Here is a 23161-nt window from a genome sequence, read left to right as displayed (position 1 = left end):
TGTCTGTGTCCAAATTTTTTAGTTTATATGTATCAAACTGACTTGCTGAGGAAATGTTGGAAATGCCAAACTCTAGATGTTGGGTAAACCTTTTCCTGCCTTCTAGTATCCTCTAGTACCAAGCAAAATCAGTTGTGGGCTTGTGGTCTGCCTTTTTAAAATGGTCCAGCATAAATTGTTATAGTGACAAGTCCTAACCTGCCTGCTTAAAAAGTCAAAGTGTCTATTAGGAACATTATAATTAACATGTACTAATTAGATCAGTTTCCCACTAGTGACTATGTATAAAAAGCTAGTCCAGAGACTCCTATTGAAGTTGGTGTGATTGAAGCTATGTATGTCCTTAAGTGCTTTTTTGGATTGGGGCCTGAATACTTACCCCTTGCGAAGAAACTGCTGTTCAACTCCTGAACATATCTTCATGCTCGTAAAAAGAAGTTGCAACCTCAATATCTGAATGATGAGAAGGTCTCCACTCCTAGCTATTTGTGGAGCTTAATTTTTACACTCTCCATTTGCCTAAGCACATATGATTTAGGTCAAGACATCTATGGCCACAAAGAGCAGAAATATTGGGAAAAGCTGGCTGCATAAGATGAGTGTGATAAGCTTGCATCCATTTGCAGGAGAAGCTTGGATAGGCTATATGAACAAGAGGTTTAGGCAGATACACATTGTTGTCGGTTAGCTATTAGTGTCATCTTTTTTCTTTTTCCTTTTTCCTGAAGCTACAGTTATTAGTTAGCAAGCCTATTAAATGCTTGTGTTCCCTCATGGGAAGCACTGCGGACTTGCTAGGGAGTGCTAGGAGCCACGTCCTGGAATGGGAACCCCGTCTTCACAGAGGTTGTGTGTGTGTATGTGTGTGTGAGAGGCTACCAGAGGTGAGGGCCTTCTGGGCAAGCAGAGTGCCGGAAAGGCAGGAGCAGAGCAGGGACAGGTTCTTGTTACTGGTGTGTGGATTGAAAAGATGACAAACCACAGGCAACCTTGGGATTCATTTTTCATTCCTACCAGAATTTTTGGGATTTTCTCTAGTAAATCTCTCTTCATTTATGTGTATATTCAGGACTTGGGAACTCAATGTGGAGTCTGAAAGGAAAATTCTAGGGAACTCTGGAAATTGATGTTTAGAGCTCTCTATTCTGAAACCTCCTGATTGCCATATACCTCTGCTTAGGTGCCTCACTGCAGATGACAGCACCTTGCAGGAAGGTGTCAATATAAGGCAAATGTATAAAGATTACCATTGACTGTATTTGTCTCCAAGGTATATTTCTCCTCAAACGTGTTGTGTGTAATTCATTTAATGTAGCTGTTTTGATGCCTGCAAGACACTGATCATCTTCCCTCTTATTCAAGCTTAACACTTCAGTTAAAAACAGAAGCTTCTTCCACCCACATACTATTCTATTAAGCAATTCTGTTACTCTGCCAATTTTCCTTACTCCTGTTCTTTTGCCTTCTCTTTTATCTGTGTCTTAAAACACAAGCAGCTTCATTTCCTCTTAATTGTGCTCTATCTGGGTGGTTACTGCTTGGCCCTTGAGTTGTTGCACAGCACAGCAGCCTCCTGCAAGGGCAGCAGAGGCCGTGTCTTCTCTCGTGTTGTCCTTTTCTTATTGAGTAGCGTAACTGAAAAATAGGACTGGCATAAAAAGCAGTAGCTGTGCCCTACTTGGGCTGTAGGCACACTGCTATCAGGGCTTCTATACCCACGATTCAGATAGCAAAGCCTGTGGCACGAGGGACCTATGGCAGCTGCTGCAATGGATAATTAATGCAGCCCTGGAATACAGTTGTGAACACGACAGGGCAGTGCACGCAGGGAGCCTCCAAAATGGGTGGCATTTTTCAGTAGTCAGATATTTATGATTAACTGTTTAATGGCCTTTGTTTATTTCTTCAAAATTGAGCAGAGGATAGATTTCCCAAATAAGTCATAATTACAAGATTCTAGTGGAAATTAATGCCATTTTCATCAAGACAAATTTTTAAGTGCTTTTTTGTCATATACAACATAAAGAACAAAATGAGTACTTGGCTGGTTTGTATCTAGTAGGTAAAAATAAGATACAAGAAGAAGCAAAAAATGTATTAGGATTTGGATAGTGTGATCAGAGAGTTCTGAGGCAAGTTTGCAGGGCAGCAATAGTTCTCAAACATTTAAATCAACAAGTACCTGATTCTTAGATATTCCTGCCTGGTAAGCTGAGGCCAAACAAAAATGGCCCTGTGGAATACAGCTTCTGCGTGCTGGTACCCTTGTCATGCAAGAGGAGGCTTTTGTCCTTCAGCTGTGACTTGGACTGCACAAATTCAGAATATTACAGGGACCTATCCTTAGTGTTTAGTTGTATCCTAACCTGGGTGTGCTTGCTTAGCTGGAAACAAACTGCAGTAATAAGGAATTGTCTGGGGCAAGTGTAAATGTTTTGATCAAGTTGCGCCCAAAGAACTTTGGAGCCCAGTGTGCTGTGTACTTGGTTTTCTTCAGCTGGGGGTATCTAACTGCGCTGTGATGTATACTTCGAGACCTGTTCCTTGATATGTTTAAGCCTTAATTCAGGTATGAAAACAAAATATTGGCTGAAAAAATGTAGTGTTTTTTTTTTTTTTTTAAATTCTAAAATGCATATGAGATGAAATAGTTTAAGGAGCTTTGAAAGATTCAAGAGTCATGTAAGACCATATACCAAAAAAAAATGCTGGAAGAACTGATGTGATTAGACAAAAAAAAGTCAATAATGAAAACTGGTATATGCGTTGCAGTAAAACTGTGGTGATGTTCTTGCTGATTGTACCAAAACTTTGTGTAATCTTTTTGTAATTAGATGGCTTTTTCAAAAGGCACACAACCCAGTTCTGGAAGAATTTCTTCTGTACTGGTATGGGTTTGTTATTTAAGTGTGTGTATGTGTGTTTATATATATATATATATATATATGTAATATATTGTAATATATATAGTGATTTTGTAATATAATAAATAACTGGGCCCATCAGGGAAATTGATGCAACAGTTCAACTGTGGAAAAACTTGGAACAGTGAAGTCTGAAGGTGGTTTTTCTGATAAGTATCTCTTAAGTAGAAAAGCAGTGGAAAACCTGGAGTAATGAGAGGAACTGGTTGTGGTAAATGCACTTTCAGTCAGGGGAATGCTGCCTCCCAGGCTTGCTCTGCAATGTGTCGTTCCGAACCTGGCTGCTGTTTAATCCCCTCTGTGTTGAGAAGCAAAGAAATTATGCATCAAACTAAATACCTTCAATTTTACCACAATAAAAAGACAAACATTTGTATTGCATATTTGGCATTACTGAGGAAAAAAAGATGTCAGACTGTATTGGAAGAAAAGAGCCCCCTTCTCCTCTCCCCCAGCCCTCCCCCTGACAAAAAAAAAAAAAAAAAAAAAAGAAAGAAAAGAAAAGAAAAAAAGAGGGAGAAGAGATGAGACCTGGATCAAAGGAATGTTTTCCATAATTCTTTGTTCCTTTCCAGACAATCTGAGTAGAATCTCATCATAGTTGATTTTACTTCAGCTAGAAATCCAAATAATGCTTTAAATATAAGGAAGGAGGAAATTATTCTCCTACAGAGTATATTTGGAGTTTTATTAATATTATATGGAAATAATATATATTTTTGGAGTAATTGGCAAACATTAACTAGTCTAAGATTAATTCAAAATAAGTAAGGCACTCCCTGCCACAGGGGGAAAAATAAGGGCCTCTTGTCATGTCATAGGCTTCGGTGATGCTTAAATGAGCCAGAACAAAAGATCTATTTGGCAAGAAGTTACATTAGGATTTGGTCCAGTTACTTCATATGTGTCCCCTTTTGTTGTCAACTGCAGAAGGCGATCCCATAATGGGTGGCCCTGTCAAAGACCATTTAGATAAAACAGAAGGAGACTTCGAGTAAAAATGAAAGCAATTTTTTCATCTACCTACAACAATGAACTGAAATGCTTCCAGGGAGGGGAAAAAACAGAACAGTTTTTTTGTATAAAAGCCCTCGCGCAGCCCCTGCACAGTTCCACAGTGCAGTTCTGACCTTTTCGTATACAGAACTAAGTGGTAAGGGAAATTGGGTTTCCTGTCAGCTCTTAAAATCTGCTATTTCTCTCCTTTTTCTTGTGGTCAATACTTGGCTTTTCTCTAAAGCCTTGCTGGGGATATTGTTATTTCAGTTAGACCATAAAGACCCTCACCTGCCACTGCCAACATGTTTCCTAGCAGAAATAGATTAGCTCAAATGACAGGATTCAGGCAAAAGTTCAACTTTAATGTCTGATGCTTATAGAAAGCTAGTAGCATGCAATACTTGGCTTCGCGGCACTTCACTGTCAATATGTGCTTTATTCAAGGCTTGCTCTCACCTTTTTTGTTTTTTAAAAAAAACATTTTAAATGCAGAGATATTATAAAATGGATTTTTTTCTTTCTTATAAAGAAAAACATGTTTCTGGCTTGTTGTGAGATGAGATGACAGGAAAGGGCAGACGAAAAGCAGAGGATAGTGACAGAGAAAATATGAGAAGCAAAAAAGATCAATTTAACGCATCAGCCTGATTTGAGAAACTGATTACATTGGACAAAGTTCTAAGCTAAAAGGGAATATTATTTATTGGTACTGATTTATAGGAGCTTATAGAAGGAGTAGGCTCATCTCTGTCCCCTTTTCCCTCACTGGCAATGGTCTTAGGAGATGAGTTTTTAAAAATGCAGGTAGCTGAAAACCCTTAAGAAAGGGACTGTTTGGTATGAACTGCTTCACTGGTGTTGCTATCATTAACTGAGGTTAAAGCAAGGGCTCAGAAAGAATAAGAAAGAATACGAAAATTAAAAAACGGACAGAGATGAGCCCCTGCAAGTGCTGGGTGGTCTGGTTGGACTGTTGTGATCTGCAGCTCTTCTTTCTTGCATCTGTGACACTGTAATTAAAGAGAATTAATTACCATGGTTGCCTTGTTAAGCCTAATGTTCATAATGAGCATAAGGAAAAGGGCTAGAAGGGATTGTCTTCCATATCCTGACCTAACCCATGAACTGCCTGTGGAAAATAAAATACACGAGGAAAGATTTATTGAAGCCTGGCTGCAGTGTTGGGGTATCAAAAAGACTTTACACAAACAGGTAGTGAGTTCAGCCATCAATTAGGGAAACTGAAACATGTGGGACCTCACATTGTTTGCTTTTTATCTTGTTCCTTTAACCCCAAATTTGGGAAGGAGTGTAGAATGCTAATGAAAAGATGTTTTTGGTGATCATTCTTGGGGAACATGTACTTGGGAAAGGTAGAATGTAGACAAGTAATGACTAAAATTTTTTGGTGGTTTTCTTTTTTTTCCTGCAGAGCATATCACACAATGTTTAAATGATGTATGACAGGTAGAAGATGGAGAGAGATCAGGATAAGAGGCAGTGTATAAAGTCATAGTGTGATGTTCTATACAAAATGCTCTACTTGGGGCAAAGCTCAGAAATGCCTTTTCAGGAGATGATGTCTATCTGCAGAAACAGTGTTTGGCAAAACATGGCCCTGGTTCCCGAGGCAGTGATTGGCATGACTTTATCTCTTGTGCTGAGTTTTTATGTTCAGTCTTATTTGTTCAGAATGGACCTAGATTAAAAGAATAAAAGTTTAAATTAGAGGATGATACAACTGAACATCTACTTGGGGTGAATAAAACATTTCTGATCAATCCGAAATAAAGATTTGGTGGCTTGAACCCATCTAATTATCTTCCTTCTCACCAAGTGACTTTGTTAGTGACTTCTGAAACAGAAAATTGTGCTGATCAAACTCTGTAGTTGACTTGAGTTGCGTGTGTGTGTGTGTGTGTGTTTTTTTTTTTTTTTTTTTACTACTAAAAAATGTGGTGCAGATGAGTCTTGATGAGTACTTTACAATATTTTTAACAAATTTGTGATATTTAGCTGCCTTGACAAAAATGACCTTGTATAATTTGTGTTTAACAAGACCACTTTAACTAAACCTTTAGATTTCAGTTAGACTTTTGCTATGCTTTTTGGCAAGCTTCAGTGGGCAAACCACAGTTTTGGTGAGGACAGGGAAGCTTAAATGACCCTGTGCTGTCACCAGTGCTCCTGATGTTATAGATGAGGGTATTGATGAGTGAGGATGGAGGAAATGTGGTTCTGATACTTCTTGTGTGTGTAACACGAGCCTCCACAAAAGGCCATTTAGTCTCTGACTATCAATCAGGCCGGTATCATTAGCATGAATTTCACCACAGGCAGGATAACAAAGTCCTGGAAGCAAAACGTTAATGAGGAGAAGGTGGCTGGAATGATTCAGAATAATTTAATATGAAATTCAGGAAATATAGCATGAAATCTGCTCAAGTGTGCGAGTCTTGATTTTACTTTTGTGTGTAGGGCACCCCAATGACAAGGATTGAAGGGCCGCACAGCTTCAGATGCGGTCGCTTTTGTCTGGGGTGGGATTGACGGCTGGTCTTGCCGCGTTTCCCCTCCCCGTTGTTCCTCATTGTGCTCTCCAGTCATTAGTCACTGACAGCCTCCTGCAGGCGAGGAGGATCAGCGAGAGGCCGGGTCAAGGATATGAGCAAGGGACTCCATGGAGACAGGTCGGCACTAAGAGGCTGAGCAGACCCTAGCGCTTAGTGAGGGCAAGTCTTGTAACTCGAGGGGCAGTAGCTGAGCACTCGAAATGAGTTCCATGTAAAAGTAAAGATGGTTTGCGCTGTCCTGCAGAAATTCCTCCAGGTCTTACTGATGGGCCTCACTCCTCCTTCTAGTGTAGGCTTTTCCTGTGGGATGATCAATTTCTGAAGAGGAAGATGTCAGGGAGAAATCTCATGGTAACAGGACAATGCATTGGATATAGTAACAGCCAAGGGTGTGGAAAAGGCTGAGGTGCTCTGTGCACCTTTGCCTTGGTGTGTGCTGTTAGGGCACACACCACGAATCCCAGGGCCCTGAGACCAGTTGGAAGGGCAGGGTGAGGAAGCCTGGGCGGAGGAGGATTAGATTAGGGAACATGTAAATAGGCCTAACCAACGTTCCTATGGAACTCTAACCCCTTGTGCCTTCCGTGTCAGACCTGGTTCTGCTCGTGTGGTTCTGTGTTCATGTTGGCTAAGTAGATGTTTTCTTCTTTTTTTCATGTGTTCTGGTATGAATAGTCATGCAATCTCATTCTACTATGTCATTGAAGAGATTTCTTACTGAGCCACCCTTACCTGTCTTAGTTAAGTTGTTAAAGGCAAATGCTTTCTTACTGTGTACATATGTGGGTTCCTATACCACTAGTTCTGGCCTTCTGCTGATGTTACAGGAGAACTAACATGTTACTTTACAAGGAAAATATTGTATTCTGAAACAAGAATACAGAGCAAGGAGGGGATTTTTATTATTATTATTATTATATTTTGGTAATCTTTGTCCAGACACATATAGTTCTTGTAGCAAAGACATCACATTCAAGCTAAGACCTTATTTGCTACTCCTAATGAGAACAAATGTTTATATTGCCCTTCTTAGTCAGTTTGCTCATCCTTAATTTGTTTATGAAGAAGCAGAACTGAATGTTCTGCAACATCTGTGAAGTATTAACAATTATTTCCCAATTACATCGCAACTACATAGCATGCAGACTTCATTCTAAAGATATCTGTAAAACACTGCTAAAAAGAGAAGTTTTTTTTAACTTCTCAGATTTTATTTAAGCCTCCTCATCCTTTATGGGAAGACAGCTTTAATATTCTTTGTTACAATTTTAAGTAATAGCTTTATTTTTTTCATAATATGTACAACTGTGTAATCTCAGTTATGCAGTGTCCCCCAGCCACTGCCTCTGGGTGTGCAAACAGATGTCGGGGTAAGCCAGAAATGAATAGAGCCTGAACACTGGGAAGTAATGAGAAGTTTCATTTGGATGCAAACTTCAGAATAGTCCACCAACTAAATTTTCTTTTGACTTAAAGGGGTCAGCTTGTTCCCAAAAAATCTCACACTGGCCCCAAGAGTGCAGGAAATCAGAGGTGTCTGGCAGATTCTAGTTGTGGGTCTACTTTGCTGCTTATTTTTTGCTCTAAGATGAACGAAACCTGCATCAGTTTTTTTGCTAGATGAAAATCACCCCTCTCTGTCAGAGGTGCTTGATTTAGTTTGCAAAGGGGAAATGGCTTTTTTCATCCCGTAGCTGCCCATGGCCTGCATGTTTTCAGAAGGAGCTGAGTGACAATTCAGTGATGCTTCCTTTGCCATTGTAGTTGGAGATACAGGTAGTCTGTGTATCAAAATGAGCAGGTGCTTTAGTTGGTCGTTTAACCTATCTCAAGGCTAGAAAGTGACACATGCAACCCAGCACACTCAAGACAAGCATGCTTGAGAGGTGGACTATTGTTGTGTTATCTTGGCATACATAAAATGTGTGTCACTGCTGCTAAAGTAATACCTGCATTTAGGCAGTTGGGATGGGAAATGTCAGAAATGGATACACATGGAAGTAACTGTAAACAGTAAACTGTAGTTTTTCAGAACTGGAATTTCTGAGAAAGAAACCTTCAGAAAAGTAGGTCCCCATAAACACAAGAACTTCTTGTGTTGTTATAGGCAGTGATATGGGCAAGTCCTTGCTATTACTTAATCGATAGCCAAGTACAAAGTGAAGAAGTGGTTCAACCTATGAAATCGAAGTGACTGTTATTTTCTGGCAATGCACAAGTGCCCCATTAGCAATTGGCAAGTAAAACTTCCTGAGCTTTAGACTTTTTGGATTCTGACACTGGAAGTGAGTGTATGTATTGATTTACTGCTAAGTATGCGTGGGATAATCACTTTTAAGCAGTGAATACACCAAAATTTCTACCAGTAACATGAAAAAATTATTTTTTTATCATCTGTTTTTATGAGACCACAATGAAGAGCTTAATAACAGGATTTTATTCTTTATGGTTGGGGTCTTGAGTTATAAATGACATAGGAAGGGAGGGACTTAGGTATTAGTCACTAAAGATATTAACATAGCTACAGGGGAGGAAAATAGAAAGCAAAACAGTTCTCAAGTTTGACAAACGAAGTATATTCCCTTGCCACGCCATTGTGTTAAATCTGCAGAGCGACACGATGGTCAGACTTCATCTTGAACATGGGGGTGCAAGTTTGTTCGCCTATATTCAGGCATGATGAAGTCGAGCAGGTACAGAGCTGCTGCTACAAGGTTAATGAAGAGCCTGCCTTACGAGAGGAGGCTGAAAGGAGATTGCCCATTTAACTTAGATCCCACTCAGCTTCATTTTCCTGAGTGCTGTCTATGAATACATCAAAGAGCATGAAGGTAGGTAAAACAGGGAGGGAAGAGAGATGAGCTACTTAATCTAAAGGACAGGCACAAGAACAAATGGGTATAAACTGGTCATGAATAAATTTTAGGCTGGAAATTAGAAGAAGGTTCCTCACCATTAGAGGAATCAGACTTTGGAATGGCCTTTTAATTAGAGTAGCATGGACAGAAATTACCAAGGAGATTATATGATATGGTGCCTCTGATAGTAGGGGACTGGAATCGATGAATTAAGCAGTCCATTTCAGGTTCATTTCCTATGTGTTTCATGTTCTTTTCTACGAAGACAGTATAGGCTATTTTCCCTTTCAAAATACAGAATCAAAATCATGGCATTACTCAAAGCCATCTTAAAGCACTTTCCCACACAGGCACTGCAGAATGTATTTTGAGGTAACCAATCATGTATATTGCTATCAAGCTGTCGGCATCTCAGGAAAACTAGATTCAGTACATAAAGAACTTGGTATAGAGCTAGAAATTTGCTTCAGATTGTAAAAACAATTGGACATTTGGTATGTGGCTAAACCTCGTATAAAAGAATTTAGTTGTAGCGTAAGTGCCTCCAAGCTGCAGGGATGAAAGAGTAGGCTCAGGTGGGGGCCCTTCTGTTTTCTGTTGTCGGCCTGTGTCCTTTCAGCTCCACCCCAGTGCCATCCTATCCGAAAGGATAATTCAGTAACACTTCAGATGGGAGCTAATGAGAAAGCTGCAAAAAGGAACACTGCATGGATTTACTGTATTGTTACTTATCTGATGTGGTATTAAAGACTGCCCTCCTTCTGCTAACAGGGTCTGCATAAATGATTGGATAAGTTGGTAAAGTAGTAAATGTTTATGCTGTTCTTCAGGACTTACTGTAGCATTGGCTGTTCTGACCTCAAGTTTATGAGTTTATTACATGCTGACCCTCACCTGAGAAGGGCTTCTGACTGAAAGCTTGTTATGGAAAGAGCAAGTTTTAGCTACATCGGGAAATGTTGGAACTCAGTCCCTAAAATTAATTCTAATCACAATAGTATTAAAAAATGTGTGGGTGCTTTGGGCATCAGTTCTTTGAAGTGGCAGACTGCCTTGTTGGAAAGGGACCTAGATAAGTGAAAGGAGGGGAAAAAATCAGTAGAAATACTTCAGTAAGATGCACAAAAAATGCAATTGTACAATAAATATTTAGCTTTTGATAGCACTAATGACCTTCCTAGAAGGTAGCCCTAGGGATTAATGAGTACCTGAGGCTAATAGAATCAGCTCCACCCAAAAGGTCATTAATTCACAGCCAATGTCCCAGACTTTGTTCATTAGTACTTAAAAACAAAATCAATTTTACATGGTTTAGGGCCCCTTTAGACCAGCAGTATCAACAACCCAGCTTCTTAATTTTAAAAATGACCTTTCTGCTAAGATTTTTCCCCCGTATATACCTCACACTTAAATAATGTGTAAGCGCGAAATGAAAATGCCAAATTTCAGCATGCTGTGTTTGAAATGCTTAATATATTAAATCCTGAGGTGCATTCATAATAAAAGCATAGCAGCTTTTTACATGAAACTTTTTAGATTCCAAAGCCTTTACAAGTCCTTAATGATTTGAAAGCATTTTCCAAGCATTTTGGACATTGTGTTTCAATTTAATAATTTTTGAATTGAATCAATTATTTAAAATGCTGCTATTATACATGCCCTACACCTCTAGGTAGACAGATTGTGGTTAAGGAATTTTGGCAACATTTATGCTAATTAGTATTTTAAAACTAAATTTGAAGTTTTCTGACTTTGAAGATACTAAGCTGAATTTGAAGAGGATTCCAGTAACTTTGGGCATTTTACTGGAGACCATATGGGCCTGATTTTTTAATTGACATTGTGCATATAAGTTGCTCCTATTGAGATGATTGCTAATCATGTGGATATGTGGAAAATTTCTACAAGCGTATTACCAAGGTGAAATGCGTTTGGAATAGGCTTCTCTCTTCAGAGAAATGATTATAAAATAGCTTTTGTTATTAAAGATACGCACTGGCTTTGTAGAATCACTCGAATGGTTTGGACAGATAATACTGTATGACAGCTTTGGACTTTCAACATGCTTGGTGTGTGTGTGTGTATATATATATACAGAATTTTTTTCAAATTAATCTTTAATTTTTGCATCTTGATCAGGATTGCAATGATTTAAATAGTGTAGCTTTTCACATTTTATAAAATACAGCCTGAGACTGAGCAGACAAAATGGATGCTACAACATTGATTTGTTATGGGATAAATGTGTAGGAAACAACCATCAATAACCTGCTGCCCTGCATAGGTAGAGTGTAACAGACCGTTCTCCCAGCCCTGCTAGCATGTCATGTTATATAAACTTAAGTGTAGCCCTCTCTTCCCACGATGTGGATGCTAAGCTTTTCCTTAAGGAAAGAAGGGCTGTGGAGTCCAAGTTCCTACCACCTCCGGGCCTCGTAAGTCCCGATTATAAAGTCGGAGAGTTAAAATGATTGTGGCCTGGTTCATGCACAGTGTTTTAATAAGAGCAGTCTCATGTTTAAAATGGAGCATGTGAACAGAGAGCTCCAGGCCTTTGTGTCCTTAGGCCAAAAGGCATCTTGTCTTATTTGCTGCAATATATTCAGCAAGAGGAATCTCCTGAAATGCCTGAATCTAGAAACTGTGGTTTAGGCCTTTACTCTGTCATATTTAAGATTACTCAAAATAACAGAAAGCATCCTGAAGAATTATCAGCTTGCAAAAATGCCCCTGATTAAAAGACATTGCTTAAAATAGAAACAAATAGCTGTTTTTTTTTTCTTTTTTTGGTGGCTTTGAAAGTATTTTGGATTTAAGCACTATCTGTTTATATCTAAAAGATATGCATACCTTGCATTTTCAGTTTGCTTGAAAAAAATCCACAATTCTTTTGCCTCTCTTCCAAATTTTATCTTACATCTGAATCTGGATTGATAATGTGCTGTGCTCTGCTTCTGCTCAATATAATTGATACACCCAAAACTTCAATTTAAGTATGGCTTTTTCAGTTAATTTCACATTCAAACAATTGAACAATTGAACAATTACTGAAGTATAGTGACACTGCTGTCTCTTGTGCTTGAGTAAATTTTTTTGATATTTTACAGTTTCATGAAAACACTCCCCCATTTAGCTCAGCAAAGCATTATTAAAGTTATTTTTTTTATAACACTGTTAGTTTTCATAGATTTTTCTCCATCGGATTTTCTTTACTGCTTAAAATACTACCAAAACTCTTGTTCTAATAAGTGCCTGGTCTTTTATAGTGAAATGCCAGAGAAGCGAGGTGAGGCTATAAAAGAAATCGTTTGTGTAGAGAGAAATGTGTTTGTGCAGGGGCTGATGCAGCCTTCTCGTGCACTCCGCAGGCCCATAAAGCACTTGCTAATGAGTGCCTGGTAATGACGGTGGCTTCTAAATAAATTTTTTTCCCTGCAATTGAGTTGAAATGTTTAAAATACGGGAGCTAAAAAATAGACTTTCTACGGGAAAACAAATAATTTTCCGTTTGATCTACGCCACCTTTTTAATAACGTTTTATGGTATCACACAGAGGAGAAAACAAAATAAATTCAGCAAATGCAGAAATCAATAGAGCAGCTGGTATTTCCTCTGGTGAACAAAATCAATTACATCCGCAGAAGAGAGGGGTTTCTCTAAAAAAAAGAAGGAAAAATAAGAATTGGGCAAGGGAGAAGCGCGGCCGCGCGCGTGGAGCCCTCGCGGCGCCCGGGCCTGTCCTGGCGCTGTGTCCTGCAGGACTGTAGCTGTAGGTGTCACTGTGGACATGGCTGTGGGGTCAGGTGCGGCGGCTGTCACCGCGGCCCATTGAGCTGTCGCCGTCGCGCTCGGGTGTTCAGCATGCACGGGACACGCTCTGCCCGGCGCTGGCAGCAGAAGGTGACATCTGGTGACTAATGGGCTCACACGTGAAAGCCGTCCCCAGCGCTCCTCGGGCTGCAGCTGCGCCGCCGCCTCAGCGCGAGGCGCAGGAAACGCAGCGGTCGAAAAAATCGATACCCTCTGATTTGGGGGGAAGTGTAACGCGGCCACGGCTGCAGACGCTTTCCCATCCCTGGGCTTCTGATAAATGACGGGGCTGCGCAGCCGAGCGAAACGGCTGGCTGCGTCTCCCGCTTTGCTCGCTTAAACCCATCAACTTTTCACGAAATGGCTGCACCTCTTGCAACAAAGATGGACCCTTTCCAGATGCAGTCCAGACCCTGCTCTGCTTCCCTTATCGCACAGGGTCTGCCGGAGCCAAACCCGTCTGGTTTCAGGGTAACCTCAGCTCACGATCTGTCTCTCTGTAACGCTCACAAAACCAAACCAGAGCCTTGCTGCTTCCTCATGGGCGGCTGTGTGTGAGAGAAAGGCATCTGTCACTTAAACTGCCTGAAACAAAGGCTGAGCTGGGCTGTGGTGACCGAATATTTCATGTTGGAGCCACTGATCAGATGTGATTTGTTTGTAGGATTCTTAGAAATGGCAGAGGGAAACCGCAGGAAGAGCTCAGCGCTGCAGATGGTGGTAAAAACTCTGTTATTAGCAGCTGACAGCCCTAACCACAGAGTGGAAAGCACAGATAAATTCGTGGCTGGGAGTTGGTGTTTAAAGCAGAAAAGGGATTTTAAGAGGGGCTGTTCAGTGTGTGCAGGGAGGGAAAAGGGGAAGAGAGCTGGGAGAAGGGGGAAGGAAAATTTTCTTAGTTACTGCACCTCAATACTGCAAATAAATCAGCATATTTGGTGTCAGGGAGTTGCTGAAAAGAGCTAACAGGGGACATGGAACAGCAAGGAGCTGAGCAGAAAGATATATTTTTGCTGTGCATGCACACATACGTGCACAGATAATACGTGATTTTCCATCATCCGAGCCTCTAGTGTGACAGAGGGAGGGAGGGAGAGCAGTCGCATGCATCAGCCTCATAAAATCTGCAAAAGCACTGTTCTTAATTCAGCCGTCGGCTGCTCCCAGACCTCATGCAGAGAATTACAACGAAATTCTATTTGCAGACTGACATCTCTAATGCTGCTGTGTCCTTATGTTTACTTCGGTTAACTGTCAGCCCTTATAAGTGCACCGTACCGCAGTCGCTGCTGTGGAAAAGCAAACCCTGAGCGTCGCTGCTTTGGGGGAGATGTTTGAGAGAAACACATAAATAGAGGAAACAGGGGAAATAATAATAATAATAAAAAGTGCTTGTGTGTCTGCACAATGTGAGACTCAAAACAGAGATCATTCAGTCCTTGTTTTCAGCACATTTCTTGGTTTTAGTCTTGGCTGATAAAATATTTAACAGCCATCTTAGCACTCAGCATAGCAATAACCAGAGAACATCCGAGCCGTGAGCCCCCACAGAGACAGAATTCCAGTGATGTGAAGTTTTCTTCTCCCCCTTCAGATATTAAGTGCTGTCTAGCCTAGCTCAAAAAATAAATAAAATAAAGACTCCATTGCAGCATGCTCTCTTCTTGCTGGAACATTCACACGGTTTTCTCCAAGTTACAAAACAGAAGGATGCCACCCGCAACGATACGTTTATTGGACAAATTATTGCATTTCCCTGCTTATAAAAAGACAAATAAAACAAAGGTTGCTTAATTGGGGAGGTAGGGAGAGAAATGGGATTTTCTTTTGCCTGAAATCCCCAATTAAGGTAGGATTTCATTTTTGTATATGGGCATAAATAAAAGGCAGTCTCTGAATCTCTGCTCCTTGGAACATACTTCCCAAGTAAAAGACCTAGAAAAGAATGGAAGTGGGAACTCAGACAAAGGGAATGAAGTAGCTTACAAAAGATACCCTAGCTATTCTCTGCTCTCGGGCTAGGAACTGAATAAGGTATAATTCCAATCCTGTGCCTGTATGCTCATGGTCTTAACTGTCAAATCACGGGGATTTTTTATGGCAGGTAAATTGGGGAAATGTTAATTAAAAAATTAGGTACAAGATCTGTTTTCCTTGTGGTATTTTTACAGGAATACAGTATATGAGCTGCTACATCATGATGTAATGATAGAAATTGACTTATTTTTTGAAGTATTTATTGCTGACAGCTCCAGTTTTAATGGAGTCTTTTCAGCATTTCTAAAAGGTTGGTCCTTATAGGCATTTTGTTAGAGAGGCAGTATCAGTTTTCGAGATTTTCATTAGAGCTGTCATGATTTTTGGAGTTTTTCCTTTGTGCTAGCTGCTGGAATGAGGAAGTTGTGCCATGCTTTTAGCTGCCTAGCCTTTTCTGATGTGAAACTTGTGATTTGGTGAGACTCAGAAACTGCCAAACAAATTCCAAGGCTCTGAAATTTTATTGTTAAAGAGAAAAGTGACCTTTCTTTATCCTTCTTGGTTCCAATACTCAGTGGGTGGTTCTTTTTTTTTTTTTTTTTTTTTTTTTTTTTTTTTTTTTTTTAACAGATCCTGTTATATGCTGTATATGGTGTCTGTAGATTCAGCAGTTCAGAGCAGATTCTTACAGGCCAGGTTATCTGTGTTGAGATGGTTACCTTGTTTAAATTGAAATTTTTGCTAAACGTGACTTGAATTTTACTCAAATTGATATCCTAAAAATGCATTTCTCTCTCACTAAATCTTTAATACCTGCATGCTCTGGAGCAGGGTCTTGAAATCTAGAGAACAGGTTGTCAGAGACCATGAGTTGAAAAATGCATGAGCATTACAGGGGAAGGCTTGGGAATGAGCAGTTGACATTTTGTTATTGTGTGTGGTTCCATGGTTTTCTTTAAAATTCAATTCAGATATCTTGTAGGAAGAATGAGGTGAAACTTATATTCTTAATAAAACTAATAAATGAAGCTCTAAAATTCTTTTTGCTTTATATAAACTTTTGGATTTTAATGGTAGAAAAAATGAGGTAATGATAGAAATAAGTTCCCTTCTATACCACCTGTATGTGAGGGTGAACTTGAGTTGCTGAGCTCCCCAAGTCTGTTTTTCCACCTTCTTATTAGGCCTCTAGTACTAGAGACGTTACTAACAGGATGTGTCATGCAGGTCCCATCATCTGACTGCAGGGTACAAAGAAGCTTCTCTGTTGAGTTAGAACTACAGAAATCTTAACTTACACCAGCATAATTGTATGGGTAAACTTGGGGTATTTATATTCTTTATCAGTGCCTTGTGTTTGTTTCTGAGCAGTTCAAATGGTCTGTATTGCATAGATCCATGTACACAGCTTATGCAGATTCTGGATGTATATTGCTCTGGCTGCATGTTTTATACACTTTTCTGCTTTGGAGAGTCACCACTCTTGCTGAACAGGCTTATGCTTCAATGTTGGTGTTGGGTTTTGACTGTACAGGGCAGAAGGTCATGAGTACTTCCAGGGTTAATATCCTGAGGAAGTCAACTGCAAACAGAGCATCTTAATGGCAGTGTAGCGACATGCCACAGGTATCTTCTGCACAAAGGAATGTGAAGGAGACCTGAATTTAGGATGCAGACTGTGATTATATAGGTGAACGCATACTCTGAACTCTGAATTTGACCATCTTATGTTTATGCAAGCTGTCTTACGAATATGTACTTGAATGAGCAATCTCCTCAGTTTCCCTGACTGAAGGCTTTCCTCTTCAGTTGTAATTCTTGAAATGAATTCACCTGGAGATACCTAAGCTGTTGCAACGCACGCATTAATTTGTTGCCAGACATGTTTAGATTATTCTGCAGTTATGAGTGTTCCACTGTGTTTTGCTAGACAGATGAACACAGTTAATAACGTTACAGTGAGAAGGCATTTAGTATTTACCAAAAAACATTTAGCTGTGGTATCTCTGGGGATTTATTTGGAATATTGGTATTTTCACAGCTGCAAAATACAGGTGGTGTGGGCTGTTGTTGAATGAGTATGACATGTTTTTCAAAGACAGAAAAATGAAGTCAACAGTCACACGACTAATTGACAATCATTAGCGGGTTGATCTTTTGCACCAATTGTTGGTTTAAGGCTTGAAAAATCTATCATTATCCCTGACAGCAAAAATTAGCCTGGTGAGATTCCAGCTCTCGGTTGACTAATTAACTTATCTAATACTGATAGACTTCCACCAGGTATACCTAGGAAATGCATCCACTGTAAGTACCCTCAGATACTGATTCATTGAATGTCGTCTCCTCTGGGAACTGGAGTGTCAGGAGATATGTGAGCAGTCTCTTAGCAAAGAAGGTGTTAAGGTAGAGAAACAACTTTGTAGGCTGTCTTAGGAGAAGGTGGTGGTCATGCCTGAACAAAAATATCTTTGTATTCAATGTTTTCTTATCTGGTTTCAAAAGGCGACTTCTAGATAAGGGAGCTAGCGTGCACTATCTTAAAATTATATACGGTATGATAGATAAATTCCAATTTAGTTTTTTTCTTGTGGAAACTGCCAACTAGGCCTAACTACGCAGAACTGGTATTCAAAATCTATTTAAAATAAAGGATGCAAGCTCGTGATGCTCTTATTGTTGCAGTATCACAGAAACACAAAGTGATTGAGCTTGCAAGGGACCTTTAGAGATCATCTAGTCCAAACCCCTGCTCAAGCAGGGTCGCCTAGAGCAGATGGTCAAGGACCCTTTTCCAGTAGCTGAAAGTGACTTTGCAACTGTGTGCAAAATTATTTTCAAAGACTATTTTTGAAAATAACATCTCTAATTCTGTAACAGCAAAATTATTAATGAAAAAATAATATAATAGAGAAATATTAAGCTACATATGAATATTCCATAACATTCCCCAAGAATTTTCAAGATGGTGATTATTTCTGTGTTTCTTTAAATCATTGTGGCCAATTGATGAGTATTTCTTAGCAGAACTGTATAGCTTTTCTGGGCAAGAACTGACATTTACTGTCATGACTGAGGAAGATCCAGAACAACGGTAAGTTAATAAAAGTAAGTATCAAAATGTTAGATGAAAGGCACTCCAATATATGAAAATGAGGTGTATGTTTTTCCAGATTTTCCTTTTGGTTCTTTTAGCTGTAGTTAGTGAAGCTGAGACTAAAAATGGTGATATATTTTTGAACACTACCAAGTGATACGGCTTCTTCTTGTCTCTGATGTCTTTGATCTCATTTGGGCTCTCAAATGGCTTTGTGTTCTAATCTGTTACTATCACAGACTTTTCCTGACAATCTAATGAGTTACTGTCATGCGCTTTATCTTTAATTTGACCACATCTGGGTGTTCTGTAAGGATGTGAAATTAATAATGTGTAAGTTCTTGAATACTCTTTGACATAGTGCATTCACATAACTTATTATCTTCTCAAAGTGTATTTTTAAGTACATTTTTCAGCGGAAATATTGGTGTCCAGCTGTGTTCAAACATGCTGCTACCAGCTTTGAGTGCTGATAGACTGCAAATCTTGAGACAGCAGAACAACTGTAAGACGTGTCTGTTTGCCTTCATGTGTTAGGGGAGACGACTGCCAGGCTTGTGTAGAATATTTTGGTGTTTCTTGTGGTATTTGTGTGTGTGTATGCGCAGAATAGTGTGTCCTGGTTCACCCTTCAGCACGCGGGAGTTACCGTTATTTAACTGGTCAGGAGTTGCTTATATCCGATGCCACAGTCACTGTGATGGCGCCCTGTGAAAGAGACCCCCGTTCTGCACCTTCGTGTTGGTTGAAGCTTGTGTCCTGCTTCAGAGCCTGAGCCGGCTTACAGTGAACGAAAGGCAACTTCGTTTAGTGGTGGACAACTGAGAATAGTCCTTCGTACTGTGACTTACAAAGCACATTAAGGAAGCACTTTACAAGCACAGTTTAGAGCACTAAAGAATAGGTGAGAATTTGGAAGCATCTGGGCACCATTGCACAGCCTATTTGTGCTGCCAATGCTCTAACAAGCTGCCATGCAGCAAGAAGGGAAGGAGAGACCTCGTAACCCCAACAGCTCAGCAGCATGTCTGTAAACCAAATTATTCAATCTTATATCAGCTTTAAATATATACTGAGGCTTTTTCATGGAGAGCGCTGGGTTTTGATACGCACTTCAAGTAAAGCACGTGGTTAAGTGCTTTTTCAAATTGCAGTTGAAAAAAGTAAGCTAGTCTTTGTATTGTGTATATATAGGGGCTGCAGGAATTGATCCTGTCTGCTGGCCAGTATGGAAAATATATCACCCTGTTACTAATGAATAATTTTAGTCATTCATCTGAGAATGACATAAAAATGCTTCTTTTTGTCCCCATGCTCTTTTCAGCTCAGTGAGTCACCATGTGTTTATGGTGTTTGCAGGAGGCTTTACTGCCTGTTTTGCTGGCACTGGTTCTGGTTCTGTAAATTTGTCTCGCTGCCATTAGTGCTTTTATTCCTTAGCAGGTGTTTTATTTAATTTGGATGCTGCTTTCATAAGCTCTGGGAAAGAACACTCTTGTGTTATATTCCACTTCTCTGAGTTAGGTAAAGCTGGGATCAGGCCCTCAGCAGCTAAACATTCCCCCGCTTTGCTACATGTTAAGCAGCCGCTCACTCCAGCACTGATCACATCTAGGAGGCTTTTTAGAGGAACAAACTGTGCTATGGAAGAACCAGTCCCCCAGATAGCTGCAGATGCTGCGCTGTAGCTTGCTGCAGGACTGGGAGGTTCTGCCTTCCAGCCTTGGGTGTATCGTGATTCACATTTTTGTGCTTTACAAGCATACCTGCAATGTCTTTGGGAATGCCCTTAAACTCTTTGCTTCCCAATTTGTAAAATAAGGCTTAAAGTGTTTATTTCATAGGAAAGCTGGTTAATTGATGCCTAGTGTTTTAAGCATTTAAAAATCTCTGCATTTTAAATATTATTATTTAACTGGAATGTATAAAGCGAATCAAATGTATCTTTCAGTAGTCACTCATGCTGTACCAGGGAGCTCATCTCTAGTCTTTATTCTCTTCCCACAATCAATTATTTTTTTTCCTCTGTGTGCAGTTTTAAAATTACCTAATTACCTGTAAACAAAAGGAAACGTTTCTGGATTTTTAATGGTGGAGTTTAATTTTTACTAATCTTATTAAGTAATAATATTAATAAGACTTAACTGTTTTCATACAAAGAGAAAGAGAACACCATAGAAAACATGAATACATTTAACCAGTGTAAAACAGCTTGAGCCATTTTCATTTCTACTGTGTGTATTATATATTTTTAAAGAAGAAAATTAGACACGAGAGAATTAATTTTAACTTCATTGCTTTATAAATTATTAATTCCTTATGACTGAAGTTATTTACATACTGAATAGTAGTTATGCAAAGAGCAATTAGAAAGGTATAGCTTTCTCAAACTTTAAGAAGACAAAATAATAGGCTGTTGCTTTAAAATAAAAAAGGCTTATTTGATTTGACAGTCACATTTCCATCAGTTTTCCCAGGTGGCTGTGTACAGTGTTACACGTATTCTTGCAAGGTTTAGGATTGTAACTTGGGCATGCTCTGCTTTTATATCGACTTCTTGACCTCCAAGTCATACTTGAGCAGTTTTGTGTTTTTAAACTTTACACTGGATATTTCCTTTTGGACCACCACCATCTCAAATTCACACTCTGCTTGCTACCAGATCCCGTTGCCCTGCCTACCTTTGGCTTTGCTTCCCATTCTGTTTCTCAGAGGGACTTTTGTGCTCCTGTAACCTTCTCTTCTCGTTCTTTCAGCCCTCTATTGACTGCCGTCTTTTTTTTTGTTTTCCTCTCTCTCTTTTTTTAGTAACATGTAGACCCATTTGTTACTTTATAGGCTCTCAAATATCTGGCTCTTAACTACTACTCTGCTGTATTTTTTCTTACTCTATTCGGAACTTTCCCCAAGAGACTGTTCCTACCCCTCCTTTTCCCACCTCCTTCCTATTCTTGGCCCTTGGCCATGTCTGTCTTTAGAGATTAATCCTTCTCAGATTGCTGCCATGGCATGCTAAATCTTGGGGAAGCAGAGCTAGATCTTTGTTCTGAAATCCATTTTCTCTAAGTTTTTTGTTCCTACTGACAAATGAAAGTATAGTTTTGTTTTAAGCAAAGTATCTGTTTTTATATACCCCTAGTCAAAGAAACTTTGAAGGAAAAAGTGGAGACACCTGGCCACAGGTGAAAAGAGGAGATAAACAGTTCTGTAGCCAGGGCATGAGCTGGCTGTGCTAAATATTGCCCCAAAGTAGTTAAAAGCTTGACAGTGAATGACTAAAAGGAATTACAAGGAGACCACAGGGCCAAACTGAGCTGTGTCGTGTGATGTGGGATGCATTGGTTCAGTGCAGCATGTTGGTTGCTAACACAGAGCTGCTTTTCGTTGTAACTCTTACCTTAAAATCGTACCTTCCTGCATCTGTCTGCATTTTGCATCCTTCCTAACCTCCAGGTTAAGGACCTAGGACTTTTATTTTTCTCCCTAGGTTTGCACATCTTTATGCTCAACAAAAAAATTAGCTCAGGGCCTGTAGTCACTATTTGCCAAATGCCAATACTGTAGGAGGGTACTGAAAGGCCAGGACCCATCTGCTGTACTTTACTCTCCAGTCATCAAGCCAAGGTATGAAAGTGCTGGAACATTAGTGACACTATGATGTTGTAATATTTTAGATGATGTAGAAGTATCTGGAGATCTCCGTTAAAAAGATCTCAAAAGCAATTTCAGATTTATGCTAAATTGCAAGAGAAAGAATATAGGCTTGCATTTTATTCCTTTTTAATGCCAGATGGATTAGTGTTATGATAATGAATATCTAAGGAATTAAACATGATTTGTCACTTGTTGCGAAGTGTTGCCCAGATCAGTAATCCATCATGGCTTTTTCAGGAAATAAGCTTGATCTGTGGGTAAGATCTCAGACTAAGATAGTAATATCTTCATTTTAAAAAAAAGCCCATTGCCACTATTAACATAATGTTCTAATTATATCAAAGCAGGCTAAGCCCTAGCAGTTTATCAGGGTGTGAAAGGAGACTTAACCCCTACTTTTAATGATATTACATAGGTTTACAGTAATGGGTTAAGTTCGTAGTGCCTAGTTGCCTTCATGCATGACTATCCTGTTCTTCCCTGCAGTGTACCAAGCAGACGGAATGGTCACGAAGTCAAATATGAAATGCTGGAAAGGTCACAACACCTACAGGATGCTGCTGTCTTTCTCATCTGTCTTATAATTACGATACCTTTTTTTCCGGTTGCAAGAGACTTAATGACAACTGTAATGAATGCAATTTGTTTCTGTTCCTCTCACCCAGAAACTGAAAATAAAGGACAGGTGAATTCGTACTACTGAGGTAGAGGCAGGTTTAGTTTACACAAGCAAATGTTTCCAATTCAGATAGTTATACTTGTCTTAGGAGTTACTCAAGAAAGGGTTGCTAGATGAACTCCAGAAGGAGGAGACTGGCCTGATTGGGTTCAAAAAAGCACAGGGAACTTGCGTTATTTAAAAAAAAAAAAAAATTACTGAGGGTATCAGTAAATAGGACAACAGACAGGCACCAGAAACTCATCACAGGGAAGTTCAGCTGATTCTGGTAGGTGTTAACTGAGACCCTGTGAATGTTAGGACTATTGCATGACATGAACAAAAAGACAAAAGTAGGGATTCTCTGCTCTACTCAATTTGTACAAAAAAAGGCTGAACCCGAGTTGACCAATCCTTTACACACAGATCTCCTCCTCATGCTGAGCTCTCCAGAAGCGGAGGCTTAAAGCTGAAAGGCCACGTTTTGTTAGAGCATGAGCTAAGGTACTTAATGTATTCAGAGAACACTCGAAATAATGTAGGAAGACAGAATTGGAAAGGGTTGGTAAATAACTCTCTGCTCACTGTGTTGTTATAGGAAGATACTTCAT

Source organism: Tinamus guttatus, unplaced genomic scaffold (genome assembly GCF_059628265.1).
Source record: "Tinamus guttatus ecotype Peru unplaced genomic scaffold, ASM5962826v1 Tinamus_guttatus_pri_ptg000246l, whole genome shotgun sequence".
Lineage (NCBI taxonomy): Eukaryota > Metazoa > Chordata > Aves > Tinamiformes > Tinamidae > Tinamus > Tinamus guttatus.
Note: the sequence above shows the minus strand (reverse complement) of the source record.